The sequence below is a fragment of the Bos indicus genome, chromosome 23 (assembly GCF_029378745.1).
Source record: "Bos indicus isolate NIAB-ARS_2022 breed Sahiwal x Tharparkar chromosome 23, NIAB-ARS_B.indTharparkar_mat_pri_1.0, whole genome shotgun sequence".
Classification (NCBI taxonomy): domain Eukaryota; kingdom Metazoa; phylum Chordata; class Mammalia; order Artiodactyla; family Bovidae; genus Bos; species Bos indicus.
This window is the reverse complement of record NC_091782.1, coordinates 32669760-32685289: the sequence shown is the minus strand read 5'-3', so window position 1 is coordinate 32685289 and position 15530 is coordinate 32669760. Positions and strand designations below refer to the sequence as shown.

Below are 15530 nucleotides of genomic sequence, written 5' to 3'. Positions count from 1 at the left end.
AAGAACAGACCCTAACAGTTACTAGTTATGGAGGTAAACAATGCACAAAGAGAGACGGGACAGGCAAGCAGGAGAGCAGCCATATCTTAAACAATAAATCAGTCACAAGGACTTGGAAATCAGCCTTTCCCGTATGAACATTCCAGGCCATCATACTGGAAGATAAGAGACCACATCAAAGAGATGGAAGCCATGACAACTGTGGCAATCTAGATCAGGAAGCCCTAAGTAGACCCAGAAGCCTACTGTAGGCATTTCAGTGAGTCAGAGAAGGCAATGGCACCCCACTCCAGTACTCTTGCCTGGAAAATCCCATGGACCGAGGAGCCTGGTAGGCTGCAGTCCATGGAGTCACTAAGAGTCGGACAGGACTGAGCGACTTCACTTTGACTTTTCACTTTGATGCATTGGAGGAGGAAATGGCAACCCACTCCAGTGTTCTTGCCTGGAGAATCCCAGGGACGGCAGGGCCTGGTGGGCTGCCGTCTATGGGGTCACACAGAGTCAGACACGACTGAAGTGACTTAGGAGTAGCAGCAGCCAAGACTAGAGGAACTGTCCAGCTAAACTTAGCCCAAATGCTGACACACATAATGGTGAGATAAATTAATGGTTGGTGTTTTAAGCAACTAAGTTTCGAAGTGATTTGTTATACAGAAGAAGCTAACTGATATCTACCCTTTGGCATCTGAATTGTAGCAGTAACAATTCTTAGGAAATGATAAAATGTTAATATTCCTTACATCATTGCAGTGGTTTCCTGTTCTTATTTTGGCTGTGATTTCATGTAGTATATTCATATGTCATTTTGGAAATAGATGTGGAAATATGTACCTAAAAGGGAGTGCAAACAAGAAAAACCCTGGAACTTAAAAAACAATAACTACAAACAGATGCTGTCGGAACACTGAATCAGCGTCTCTGGAAATTGAAATGAATACATGAACCTAGAATTTGAACACTCACTTTTCAAAGGGAATGAAGGAAACAAATGCCCTGCAGAGTTCCCGAAGGAAATTTTAGATGACTCATGGGGCACACACATATATATCTGAATAGTTCTGGCATTCAAAGTCTTTCCATTAAACTGTCCTCTTCAGCCATCATCCGGAGTAAGAGTTCTTCCAAAGCATCTTCTTCATCGCTCCCTTCACATCCCTGTTTCTCAGTGTATATATGAGGGGGTTGGTCATGGGAATAATGACAGTGTAGAAGAGAGACATGAACTTATCCTGATCCTGGGAGTCGCTGCTGCTGGGCTGAAAATACACATAGATGGCTGTGCCAAAGAACAGGGAGACCACTGTGAGGTGGGATCCACACGTGCCAAATGCTTTTCTTTGCCCTGCAGTGGACTTTATTCTTAAGACCGCCCTGACAATCCGACCATAGGAGAACATGATTAATGAAACAGGTGTGAGAAGAATGATGACACTGCCAAAGAAGGTCACATACACATTCATAGTGGTGTCAACACAGGCAAGTTTGAGAAAAGGAGGGATCTCACAAAAGAAGTGGGCTAATTTATTTCTCCCACAACGAGGTAAAAGGAAGATGAGCACTGTCTGCAATAAGGAGTTGACAAAACCAGTGACCCATGAAGCAGAAGCCATCAGGGCACACAGACGGGGGTGCATGATTACTGTGTAGTGAAGGGGCCTGCAAACAGCTGCATAGCGGTCAAATGCCATAACTCCTAGGAGAATACATTCTGTACATCCCAACGCCAGAGAGATGTACATTTGAACTACACAGCCACCAAAGGAGATGGATTTGTCTGCTCTGCTGAGATTAAATAGGAACTGGGGAACAATGCTGGTGGTGTAGCACATGTCCAGAAAGCTCAGGTTAGAGAGGAAAAAGTACATCGGGGTGTGAAGACGTGGGTCCAAGTAGGACAATGCAATGATGGTTGTGTTTCCCAGCAAAGTGAAGATGTAGAAGATCAAAAGGACCACAAAGAGGATGAGCTCAAGTTGAAGTCTGTCAGAGAAGCCCAGTAAGATAAATCCAGCAAAAGAACTTTCATTTTTCTGTTCCATCCTTTGTTAGCACATGGCTCCTGTCAAATCAAACATTTAGCAATTTATTAAAGTTATCTTCCAAAAAAGTGCAGAGATGAAGAGGAAAATCTATCATGTTCAAAGACATGGTCATGTGATTTTATATGCAACTATTTGAATAAATGATGTATTCATTGAAATTGATATATCTTAAATCAATTAGTTCTTTACTATTCACAAAACTTATATATTGAAATTAATATAAGAAAATAATAATAATAAAATCAAGTAATGAACCTTGGTTTGCATCAATCATAGATATAAAATGCCTGTTTTAGATTGAGTTTAATAGGATGAAAGTATGATGATTATTTATGTACATCTTAGAGAAAGTGGGAATGAGGGAAAATTAAGGGAGAGTGATTAGAAACAGTAAGAAAATGTAGACAAAGGGAGAAAGTTTATTTTAAATATGTATCTCATAATTCTACATGACTTGATTTGCACATACCTCACATGTAATAGAATAATACAAAATGATCTCTAAAATGTATTCAGATATAGAAATTCATGAGCTAGAATGTACTTACACAAAGGATTATATTACATTCAATGTATCACTAAGATACTTCCTCATAAATATATTCTGGCAAAAGTTATCTCTATTCCTAATGCATTATATTTGTGAATGCTATATCCTTGTCTTTTTGTATAGTAGTAAAAAATAAATTGCTCAGAGCCTGAAAACACTACTTTTGATTACAGTGCTTAACTTTTGTCTTTGAGATACCTAAAATTACTATACCAATTTAACAAGAACTCCAAAAATTTATTCACTGTGCATAAGCAGTTCATAGGCTCCCCTGTTGGCTCAGTGGTAAAGAAACCGCCTGCCAATGCAGGAGATGCAGGAAAGGCAGGTTCAGTCCCTGGATTGGGAAGATAACTTGAAGAAGAAAATGGAACCCACTTCAGTAGAGAATCTTGGCGGGCTATAGTCCATGAGGTCAAAAAGAGTTGGACTTTACTTAGTGACTAAACAACAAAAGTAGTCACTTCACAACAGAATTTCAAACTCCAGTGATCAGAACTTACTCTTCTTTCTGCTGATTTCAGTGTCATATATTACCAACAACTAAAATGCCTGGAATTCCTGCAGGAGATAGGATTATTCACTATCAACATTCTAATGACAATGAAAAACACATAAATGAGGAGGCAATGGATCTATCACAGTCTCAGAAATAACACTTCCAATCACTATGGACAGAGTTTGGCCAGGTTGGGGAAAAGAGACTGAAATGGGAATTCCTTTGCATGCTGTTTATTGAGTGAAAGTCCTCAAGACAAAGAGAATCAGGGAAGCAAAACAGAGCAGACAAATGTGTTAAGCAAGAGATGTGATCTCAGATGGAATAGCATGAACGTGATCCCATAGAAAGCTGGAAAAGGACTCTCCAAATAGAGCTACCTGCTGATAAAAATATTGTGTCTTCACTTACACAATCACTGCTACCCACACGCTGCTACCTGAGCGTTTCAAGCAGGGCAGATAAAGAACTGAATTTTAAATTTAATTTTAATTCAGGTAAATTTAAATACCTATTTATTTAGATATGACTAGTTACTACTACACAGAATAACAAGCTGTGGAGCATGGGTTGTGTCAGATTTAGTTCCACCTTGACAAAAAGGCAGCCTTTTATAAATCCCACCAGTCTGTCATTGACGACAAGCTGCCCCAAACACATTCAGAACTTCTGGCAGTGTGGCTCCATTCAACTGATGGCAATATTCTAAAGAAGGAAAGGGCTGTGAAACTATCAGTCAATACTCATGACAAATATGGTGTGGATCAGTGCAGCAGCCAGTAGAAAATATCTGAGCTGGACACTGAAAGCATTCATAAAAAATGAGAGTCCATTCATACAAAATTTACAGTCCATTCATAAGTGTGTGCAAGGACAGAAGGACAGTCACCAGTGTACATTACACATTACCTTGTTATTTGCCTAATTCACCAATAAATTAAACATTCAGATCACCTTTTCTGGCCCACGTTTCTCCTCTCAAATTGGTATTTCTCCTCAACTGAAGAATAATCGTTTTTCATTAACAGTAAATTCAAAAATGCATTGACACAATAACCACAAAATGGACCTTCATTGTTGTCATTATCAAACTAGCATTTGGACAATTACATACATTCATTTCTTTGAGAAAATGAACATTTAAAAACTACAGATATTGACAATACACTTTAAGAAACATTCTGTAATTTCAGAGAAAATAGGAGCTGAGGAAAAAATGAAAGTGTATAGTCTAATATGTTCACATTCACATATATGCTATTATTCAATTACTGAAGGACATATTTTATGACAGCCAAATATCCTGAATTTAAATTGCTCCATATATCCATACTGAGACATAATGAATACACTACAATAGGATGAAATGTCTAAGAACAAAATGTTGGCTTCCACAAGGAACAGTTAAGTTCTTAAAGTGGATGAATTTTTATAGGAATTTCCTTTCTTTTACCAACTGACATGTACATTACTCGATGTAACCTTTAAAGAACACTTGCAACTGAAAACAAGCTAACTTACCAATTCTTAAAGTGCCACAGAGATCGAGTTCCAGTCCTCTCAGTGTTATTCACCTTATGTGAGTGTCCTAAGCTGGTTCCCTACCTCATTTCCAGTTCCTACCTTTAATACAGTCCTGGGCATTGGAACCTGGGTATGCAGACTAAGGATGCAGGTTGCATGCAGTGAGTGCATAAACTGACTCTATCAGCATTGGAATATCTTTAAGTTTTCCTTAAGCAAGAAGATGCTTTCTCTTGATAACTTCAAATACCTTCACACAATACTTCACACACACAAGATCGGCATTGTGCCTAGCTGGTAGGATGACATAGGAAGGCAATTTCAAACTCTCAGGATTACTTCTGAATATAATGTTTGGCTCTATGATGGAGAGCTCATTATGAAAGCATGAGATTGGTATGAAACTGCAGCAAAACTGGTCTGGTGAAAATGGTTTACCTGGCTGAAGTCTCTGGGGAATGTTTGTCCTGTACCATTAATTAGCTGATGTTGCCTAGCTGCCCAGAGATGACAATCCTCAGGGGAAATGAATATCAAGGAGAATGTAAGAGGAAACTTAATCTGCCTCTTTTATAACTTCTCATAAATGACAGAGCCCAGATAATTCCCTAAACTTCCGACTTATCTTAGCTCTCCTCTTTTAATGGCTTAGGTATGTTACTAAACATTTGACACTTTTTTATACAATTGCAAAAAAAAATCTCCATATATAAATAAGAATTCATCAGTTACTTAATTTTAGATGCAAATTAATTTTTATCTAATATTCATAACCAACTTTTAGGGATCACAGAGTTACCAATTCAGTTCAGTTCAGTTTAGTCGCTCAGTCGTGCCCGAATCCTTGCTACCCCATGAACCGCAGCACCCCAGGCCTCCCTGTCCATCACCAACTCGCGGATCTTACCCAAATTTATGTCCATTGAGTTGATGATGCCATTCAGCCATCTCATCATCCTCTGTCATCCCCCCCTTCTCCTGCCTCAATCTTCCTCAACATCAGGGTCTTTTAAAATGAGTCAGCTGTTCACATCAGGTGGCCAAAATATTGGAGCTTCAATATCAGTCCTTCCAATGAATATCCAGGGTAGATCTCCTTTAGGATGGACTGGTTGGATCTCTTTGAAGTCCAAGGGACTCTCAAGAGTCTTCTCCAACACCACAGTTCAAAAGCATCAATTCTTCTGTGCTCAACTGTCGTTATAGTCCAACTCCCACATCCATATAAATACTGGAAAAACGATTGCCTTAACTACACGGACCTTTGTTGACAAAGTAATGTCTCTGCTTTTGATATGCTGTCTAGGCTGGTCATAACTTTCCTTCCAAGGACTAAGTGTCTTTTAACCAATTAGGCAGTGTCTTTTAACCAATTAGGCAGTGTCTACCTAATCTTTAAGGTAAATATAGTAAAGGTCAACTTCTTGAGAAACCTGTATGCAGATCAGGAAGCAACAGTTAGAACTGGACATGGAACAACAGACTGGTTCCAAATAGGAAAAGGAGTACGTCAAGCCTGTATATTGTCACCCTGCTTATTTAACTTATATGCAGAGTACATCATGAGAAACACTGGGCTGGAAGAAACACAAGCTGGAATCCAGATTGCCAGGAGGAATATCAATAACCTCAGATATGCAGATGACACCACCCTTATGGCAGAAAGTGAAGAAGAACTGAAGAGTCTCTTAATGAAAGTGAAAGTGGAGAGTGAAAAGTTGCCTTAAAGCTCAACATTCAGAAAACGAAGATCCTGGCATCTGGTCCCATCACTTCATGGGAAATAGATGGGGAAACAGTGGAAACAGTGGCTGACTTTATTTTTCTGGACTCCAAAATCACTGCAGATGGTGATTGCAGCCATGAAATTAAAAGACACTTACTCCTTGGAAGGAAAGTTATGACCATCCTAGACATAGCATGTTAAAAAGCAGAGACATTACTTTGTCAACAAAGATCCGTCTAGTCAAGGCTACAGAGTTTTCAGTGGTCATGGTGGATGTGAAATTTGGAGATGTAGGCCTCCAAAACATACCTCTGAAAGTCAACAAAGTTTGTGTGCATGAAATCCATGAGGCTATAATGAACTAAGAAACAGGTTCACCCAGACTCACTGTGGCTATCTCTCCAGGGCATAGCATACAGACACAGACTGAAACCTCCAGCTTGTCCCTGAAAGAAGCCTATTTCCTTATCTTAAAAGCTAAGACTTCTAACACATACCTAGGGGTCAACTGTAATCTTCACCAAACTCCTGAGAAGCCAACAGGTGCCATCATCATGCTCTCCCTTTGTCCCACCCCAGGTCACCGGTGTCTCTGTGAAAGGAGCTTGTGCACACGTATGGCTGCCCAGGTGTTGTGGTTGCTGCCAGAGGGCACACTCCTTGATCACCTGGTTCAGTGGCTTGCATTACTGGGTTCAACAGGACAGTAGCAAAAAAGAAACAGCCTCTAACTGGCTACCTGCACCCGCCCACCCAGGATTAAATGTGGAGAGAACAGACAGAAACACCCATCTCCCAGTCTTCTCCTGAAAGAAGTATAATTGCATATTTGAAAAGTTATTGCCTCAGGTTCTGGTAGATTGCTTATGACGGCAATGATTACCTACCTTGCCCTGAACGAGGACCTGCTCCTGGACCGCAGTGGACAGGGTGGCTCAGACCTCCAAGCTCAAGCTTCAGCAGGGCAGTGCTACAGGTCACAGTAGGAACTACCTGGAGGGCGACTGCATAAAGTGGCTCCACAGACACCTGGAGAACAGGAAGGATGCGCTGCTGCGCACAGGTACAAGGGGCACGAGGCCTCCCTGATCTTCCCTCAGGCTGGACCTGGGTTCCAACGAGGAGAAAAAAATGGGTGCTTGTAGAAATAGGGCCCCGGCTTCTCATCAGAAGAGGGAGAAATCCACCCAGGTTTTCATATTCTGTACAAGAGAGTGACCTGTCAGTGGCCCCACTTCTCTGAAGGACAATTAAGGAATCCAGTCTCTCTGAGGAAGAAGCAGGAAACTATCCCTGAAATAACTGGTCAGTGGTGCCCCTTCACCCTGGGTGCCATCTTGTGAACCATGACTGTCTCTGATGCCAGTTCTCACCCTGAGAACGTGTTTAGAGGCCTGACTCCAGCTTTTCTGAGTCATTCGGCCTCCACCCAAGTCAGGACCATTACTCTGTATTCACTCCCTTACATGGTACCCCCTACCTTGGCTCTCACCGTGACTCCAGAACTTTCCAAGGACTCGGGAACATGCCCCGACCTCCAAGTCCAGGCTGGTGTCTGGTGTTTGTGCTGCTTCTTTTCAAACCCTCTGTCCTGTTTATTCTCAGGATGGTCACAGGATGCTGCTTCAGGGACCCATGGAGGTAACACTAAATGGGAATTTTCTGATTCATCCTTCATCAGTTCAGTTCAATTCAGTCACTCAGTCATGTCCAGCTCTTTGCGACCCCATGAATCGCAGCATGCCAGGCCTCCCTGTCCATCACCATCTCCCGGAGTTCACTCACTCACGTCCATCGAGTCAGTAATGCCATCCAGCCATCTCATCCTCTGTCATCCCCTTCTCCTCCTGCCCCCAATCCCTCCCAGCATCAGAGTCTTTTCCAATGAGTCAACTCTTCGCATGAGGTGGCCAAAGTACTGGAGTTTCAGCTTTAGCATCATTCCTTCTAAAGAACACCCAGGGCTGATCTCCTTTAGAATGGACTGGTTGGATCTCCTTGCAGTCCAAGGGACTCTCAAGAGTCTTCTCCAACACCACAGTTTAAAAGCATCAATTCTTCAGCATTCGGCTTTCTTCACAGTCCAACTCTCACATCCATACATGACCACTGGAAAAACCATTATCTTGACTAGATGGACCTTTGTTGGCAAAGTAATGTCTCTGCTTTTGAATATGCTATCTAGGTTGGTCATAACTTTCCTTCCAAGGAGTAAGCGTCTTTTAATTTCATGGCTGCAATCACCATCTGCAGTGATTTTGGAGCCCAAAAAAATAAAGTCTGACACTGTTTCCACTGTTTCCCCATCTATTTCCCATGAAGTGATGGGATCAGATGCCATGATCTTCGTTTTCTGAATGTTGAGCTTTAAGGCAACTTTTTCACTCTCCTCTTTCACTCTCATCAAGAGGCTTTTTAGTTCCTCTTCACTTTCTGCTATAAGGGTGGTGTCATCTGCATATCTGAGGTTATTGATATTTCTCCCGGCAATCTTGATTCCAGCTTGTGCTTCTTCCAGCCCAGCGTTTCTTATGATGTACTCTGCATAGAAGTTCAATAAGCAGGGTGACAATATACAGCCTTGATGTACTCCTTTTCCTATTTGGAACCAGTCTGTTGTTCCATGTCCAGTTCTAACTGTTGCTTCCCTACCTGCATATAGGTTTCTCAAGAGGCTGGTCAGGTGGTCTGGTGTTCCCATCTCTTTCAGAATTGTCCACAGTTTATTGTGATCCACACAGTCAAAGGCTTTGGCATAGTCAATAAAGCAGAAATAGATGTTTTTCTGGAACTCTCTTGCTTTTTTGATGATCCAGCGGACGTTGGCAATTTGATCTCTTGTTCCTCTGCCTTTTCTAAAACCAGCTTGAACAATCGGAAGTTCACCCTAGATCCTCCAAAGACACATGTGACCCAGCACCCCATCTCTGACCATGAGGTCCCCTTAAGATGCTGGGCCCTGGGCTTCTACCCTGATATCTCACTGACCTGGCAGCATGATGTGAAGGACCAGACCCAGGACATGGAGCTTGTGGAGACCAGGCCTTCAGGGAATGGAAACATCCAGAAATGGGCAGCTCTGGTAGGCCCTTCTGGAGAGGAGCAGAGATACAGGTGCAAAGTGCAGCACAAGGGGCTTTAGGAGACACTCACCCTGGGGTAGGGAGGAGGCTGGGGTGGAGCTTCTTCTCAGATAAAGCTGAAGCCTTTCTGGACCCCTTCAGCAAGGTCTGGACTCAAACATGAGTGCTGGGCCCCTTCTCTTTCCTCTACAGAACCTCCTCAGCCCGCCGTCCCCAACATAGGCATCATTGTTGGCCTGGTTCTCCTCGTGGTGGCTGTGGTGGCTGGGGCTGGGATATGGAGGAAGAAGTGCTTAGGTAGGGAAGGGACGGAGGTATCTGAGTTTTCTTGTCTCACTGGGAGTTTCAAATCCAGATAAAAGTTTACTTGCCTGGTTATTGGAAAGTACCCTCCACACACATATGTGGAGTCTGAGCTCCATGCTAACACTGACCCTTTTGTAAAGTACATGTGAAAATGAAAGACAGATTTTTCACCTTGTAATTCCAGTTCGGGGCCTGTCTCTCAGCACATGAAGATCAGAGGGAAGGGTCCCTGCTGAGGACAGACCTCCAGAAGGGTAGTTGGTGCAGTCACCCCAACAGCACCTTTCTTCATTCTCCTGATTTTGTCCTGGATTTTGGTCACAGTTCCAGAAAGTTCTGTGGGGTCCAGAACTAGGGGCTTCCTCTAGGACCTCATGACTCAGTCTTCTCTATGGCCTCTCACGTGATATTTTTTTCTTGCAGGTGAAAAAGCAGGGAGCTACACTCAGGCTGCAAGTAAGTACAGAAGGGATGTGATTCCTGAGACCCTTGTGAGGGTGCAGACAGAAGGCTATGGGGGACTGACCCTCCTCAAAATTCCTTCTCTAGTTTCTCTCCTGTCAGTTCTGACCACATCCTGGTTTTCTTCTCCCCCAGGCGTTGACAGGGCCCAGGGCTCTGATGTGTCTCTCACGGTTCCTAAAGGTGAGACCCTGGGGCATCTAGATTGGGAGAGGGGTTGGGGCAGAGAGGACACACTGGGTGGTGGGGGTCTCTGAGTGGGACATGTGAGCATCTTGGGGGCTGTGGAGAATGTCAGCCCTTACATGACTGATCTGAACTGGATCCTGATTCTTTTCTCTCACAGTGTGAGACAGCTGCCTTGTGGGGACTGAGTGATGCTCGGTCCCACTTTGTGATGTCAGATCCCCAGACCCCTCTTTCTGCAGCTGCATCTGAATGTGTCTGTGCTCCTATTAGCATAATGTGAGGAGGTGGGAGACTGGTCACACCTGCCCATTACACCCCCTCCCCACCCTGACCTGTGTTCTCCTCTCTGATCCACTGTCCTGTTCCAGCAGAGACAGAGCTGGACCCTCTCCATCGCTGTCTTCACTTCGTGTGCACTGAGTAATTATGTCATATTTCCTTTGAAAATAAAATCTATTTATATGAATGTTTTTTCTAACTGGTGCTGTGAAGGTTTGTAGGGATAGCAAGAGAGAGGATTCTAAAGTTTGAGAGAGGAAGTACATGAAAGCACTGAGAATCTTCCAGAATTGTTATGCTTGCTGTGCTCAGTCTGTTGCAAGAGGGACAGGAGGAGGCTGTGAGGAGCTGAGCATAGTCGGGGCCTGTGCCCAGTTGGTGGTCAGTGTATCATGGCTTTGATGTGGTCAGTCTTGCTTGGGTCATCTTCTCAGCTGCTTTGTCTTTGTCCTTTCAGTCGCTCCCTGTCCCACCAGGACCTGTGTTCTTGTAAACTCAGAACTCACCTGGGCCTTGTCCTGTCTCTAGGACCATAGGCAGTGAAGACGTCCCATAATCAGATCAGCCTAGCTTATGCTAGGTCCTGCCTTTCTTTGTGTTTATATGCTTATATTTTGCTTATTTAGTTTATTTCTGAATAATGACTGTTCTTTTTCATGTGTAGAGTTCTGGTCTCATTCTGCCCTGGGTGTCCTCATCTCTGACAGCAGCAGGAGTCATTTTCATTAATGATTATCCTCACAAGACGAAGGGGTCCCTGCACACAGGATCTCAGTGGTATCAAGAGAGAAATTCTCATCTCTCCCAGCTCTAAGACTTTTTCCTGGATTCCTCTTCCCATTCTTTCTGCATCCTTTATAAGGAACCAGATTTGGGGATTAGCGTAGAGGACGGACCCAGTTGTTTCACATCTTGTCTTAATTCTTGCTGGATGTCTACCTTCTCTGCAGCTTGGTTCCTCTCTCTGCCCTTAGATCTAGTAATCCTAGTGCTGGCTTCAGTCAAAGCTCATGGGGATTTATAAAGCAGTATCTAATAGATTCACAGTAGGTTGGAATATAGGACCTATAAACCTGACATCATCTTTTCTTTTTTGTTTTTTTTTAATTTTATTTTATTTTTAAACTTTACATAATTGTATTAGTTTTGCCAAATATCAAAATGAATCCACCACAGTTATACATGTGTTCCCCATCCTGAACCCTCCTCCCTCCTCCCTCCCCATACCATCCCTCTGGGTCGTCCCAGTGCACTAGCCCCAAGCATCCAGTATCATGCATCGAACCTGGACTGGCATCTCGTTTCATACATGATATTTTACATGTTTCAATGCCATTCTCCCAAATCTTCCCACCCTCTCCCTCTCCCACAGAGTCCATAAGACTGTTCTATACATCAGTGTCTCTTTTGCTGTCTTGTACACAGGGTTATTGTTACCATCTTTCTAAATTCCATGTATATGCGTTAGTATACTGTATTGGTGTTTTTCCTTCTGGCTTACTTCACTCTGTATAATAGGCTCCAGTTTCATCCACCTCATTAGAACTGATAGAACTAAATAGACATTTCTCCAAAGAAGACATACAGATGGCTAACAAACACATGAAAAGATGCTCAACATCACTCATTATCAGAGAAATGCAAATCAAAACCACTATGAGGTACCGTTTCACACCAGTCAGAATGGCTGCGATCCAAAAGTCTACAAATAATAAATGCTGGAGAGGGTGTGGAGAAAAGGGAACCCTCTTACACTGTTGGTGGGAATGCAAACTAGTACAGCCACTATGGAGAACAGTGTGGAGATTCCTTAAAAAACTGGAAATAGAACTGCCTTATGATCCAGCAATCCCACTGCTGGGCATACACACTGAGGAAACCAGAAGGGAAAGAGACACGTGTACCCCAATGTTCATCACAGCACTGTTTATAATAGCCAGGACATGGAAGCAACTTAGATGTCCATCAGCAGATGAATGGATAAGAAAGCTGTGGTACATGTACACAATGGAGTATTACTCAGCCATTAAAAAGAATACATTTGACATCATCTTTTCTGAAGAGAAAATATCATTATGTGTAGAGTGCAGACTGATCTTTGTGGGAGGGATGGGACATCAGCCCTTGTGGGGAAAATACAGGCAGCACTGACATCAATGTGAATGGACGTTGTGCTGTAGCGGCCAAGAGGGAGCACATGGCCTGAGGTCACATTAATAAAGACACAGTCTCTAGAATAAGGAGGCACTCCACACTGATCATTCATTCAACTGATACTTGTTGTGTGCCAGAGAAATGACACACTATTTTTGCATCTAGAAAACCTCAGTGAACTAACAACAGACACACCTTGTTGGCCTTGTGAAGTGTGTTCTGGTGAGAAGGGGCAGAGTGAGCCTAGTAAGTGAGGGAATGTTTGCCTTAGAGGTTAGGAAGTGTTTTGAGGAAGCATATGTGTGTAGGGACAAGGAAGGTGGCTCTTTCAATCATGTGGTTAGTGTGGGCCTTATTGAGAAGGTGACCATTGAATAAAGATGTGAAGGACATGAAGGAATGTCCACACAGATGTCAGAGGAAGTTCTCTCTGGGCAGGGGAATCTCCTGTGCAAATGCACGAGGGCAGGAGAGTGTCTATGTTCAAGAAAGAGCCAGGAGGCAAGTGCAGCTGGAGGAATGAGGAATTGAGATTAGATCCCATATTTCACCAGATCATATAGACCTAGATGATATTACAAGGGTGTTGATGTTGTCTGATTAAGATGTGGATTCATACGATGCTTTTCACAGAACGCAATCCATAGTGACTACTCTTTAGAAGCTTCAGTCTGGCTGCTATACATAATCAGGAGGTGAAGGGTGAGTGATGCACTAAAGGAAACTGTAGGAAATGGTGAGGTGACCAAGCTGGAGATGCTGGTGCTCACCTAGACCTCTCACTAAATCTAGACAGTTTGCAGTAGAGCCTGAGAATCTACATTCATAACAAGTTTGCAGCTGACACTGCTGACTTTCAGATCACATATTTAGTAGTGAGGGTATAGACCAGGATTCCCACATGGCTGTGCATCAGCCTCCCCTCTAGGACTTGTTCATAAGGGATTCCTGGACTCCATGCCCAACACTCTGAGAAGCTGGGTCTAGGAGGAGACCTGAGTATTTTCTAAGAAGCCTGACAAGCAGTCCTCATGCTTAGTCAGGTTTGGATCCACTGAGGCTTGTGATCAGAGTGACCAGGATGGGGAAGGGCTTAAATCCACATTTAAATGGGAAGAAAAAGTCAAGACATTTTCTGGGAGATACATGTTTTCTCTTCCAAGCAGGATAGGCAGCTGGACATTTTAGAAAGTAGTCTGATATCATAAAGTCTCTGAGTTGCTAAGAGAGCAGATCTAAATGCTCTCACCACAAAAAAATGGTAATTATGTGACATCATACAGGTATAAGCTAAAGTTCTGCTGCTGATCATTGTGCAATAGAGAAAAGTATCAAATCACAGGTTGTACACTTACTCAATATTTTATATCAATCATATCTCAATAAAGCACAGGGAAAAAATCTCTGAAAGTTTCCCTATGTGATATTCTTATAAAGTTCTTTGTGAGAAGAAAAAGGATTTCAATTTGTTGCAAAGGAGAGAAAGAGAGTGAGATTTGTCGTTTTATTTCAGGAAAAGTCACAGAACAGCCTGAGGATTCACAGCCAGCTCAGCATCCACAGTCTCTCCCAGGTGGGGAACCACATGGGAACCACCGCCCCTGCACGGGGAGCAGAAGCCACTGTTCACAAAACAGACACTCCCTTAGCTGGAGGATGGACTCTGGTGCTAGGCCTGCTCTCTCTGCTGCCCTTGGCAACTCAATAACACTACCACAATTCATGCTGTGCAGATCAAAACCTTCAGTGTGATGCCAGCCTCTCTGTCTCAGTTCAGTTCAGTTCAGTCTCTCAGTCGTGTCCGACTCTGTGACCCCACGGACTGCAGCACGCCAGGCCTCCCTGTCCATCACCAACTCCCGGAGGTTACTCAAACTCATGTCCATCAAGTTGGAGATGCCATCCAACCATATCATCCTCTGTCGTCCCCTTCTCCGGCCGCCTTCAATCTTTCCCAGCATCAGGGTCTTTTCAAATGAATCAGTTTTTCGCATCAGGTGGCCAAAGTATTGGAGTTTCAGCATCAGTCCTTCCAGTGAATATTCAGGGCTGATTTCCTTTAGGATGGACTGGTTCAATCTCCTTGCAGTCCAAGGGACTCCCAAGAGTCTTCTCCAATACCACAGTTCAAAAACATCAATTCTTCGCTGCTCACCTTTCTTTATACTCCAATTCTCACATCCATACATGACTACTGGGAAAACTATATCTTTGACTAGATGGACCTTTGTTGGCAAAGTAATGTCTCTGCTTTTTAATAAGTTGTCATGGTTGGTCATAACTTTTCTTCCAAGGAACAAGCATCTTTTAATTTCATGGCTGCAGTCATCATCTCCAGTGATTTTGAAGCCCCAAAAAATAAAGTCTCACTGTTTCCACTGTTTCCCCATCTATTTGCCATGAAGTGATGGAACCAGATGCCATGATCTTAGTTCTCTCTGTCTCACTGTGTCCTTATTTGGAGTCCATGTGACTGGAGGAGCCTAGTGCCATGTCCACCTGCAGAAATGTTTAGGAAACAAGTTTTTCTCCTTCATGGAGGTAGGTAATCTCAGACTCTGACCAAAATGTTTACATGTGAAATTCCCTTCAGTTGGGAAGTAGGTATAGATTTGAAGGTAGAGGTGAGGGTTTTCATTGTTTAATCTTTAAGTCGGGTCTGACTCTTTGTGACCCCATGGACTGTAGCCTGCCAGGCTCCTATGTCCATGGG

The 15530-nt window shown here is 43.2% G+C and overlaps 2 pseudogenes; one reads left to right on the top strand and one right to left on the bottom strand.

Moving 5' to 3' along the window:
* Positions 1-624: 624 nt before the first annotated feature.
* On the bottom strand, positions 625-2057 carry LOC109576530 (putative olfactory receptor 2B8; annotated as a pseudogene).
* Positions 2058-6610: 4553 nt separating this feature from the next.
* LOC109576723 (BOLA class I histocompatibility antigen, alpha chain BL3-7-like) lies at positions 6611-12869 on the top strand (annotated as a pseudogene).
* The last annotated feature ends 2661 nt before the right edge of the window (positions 12870-15530 follow it).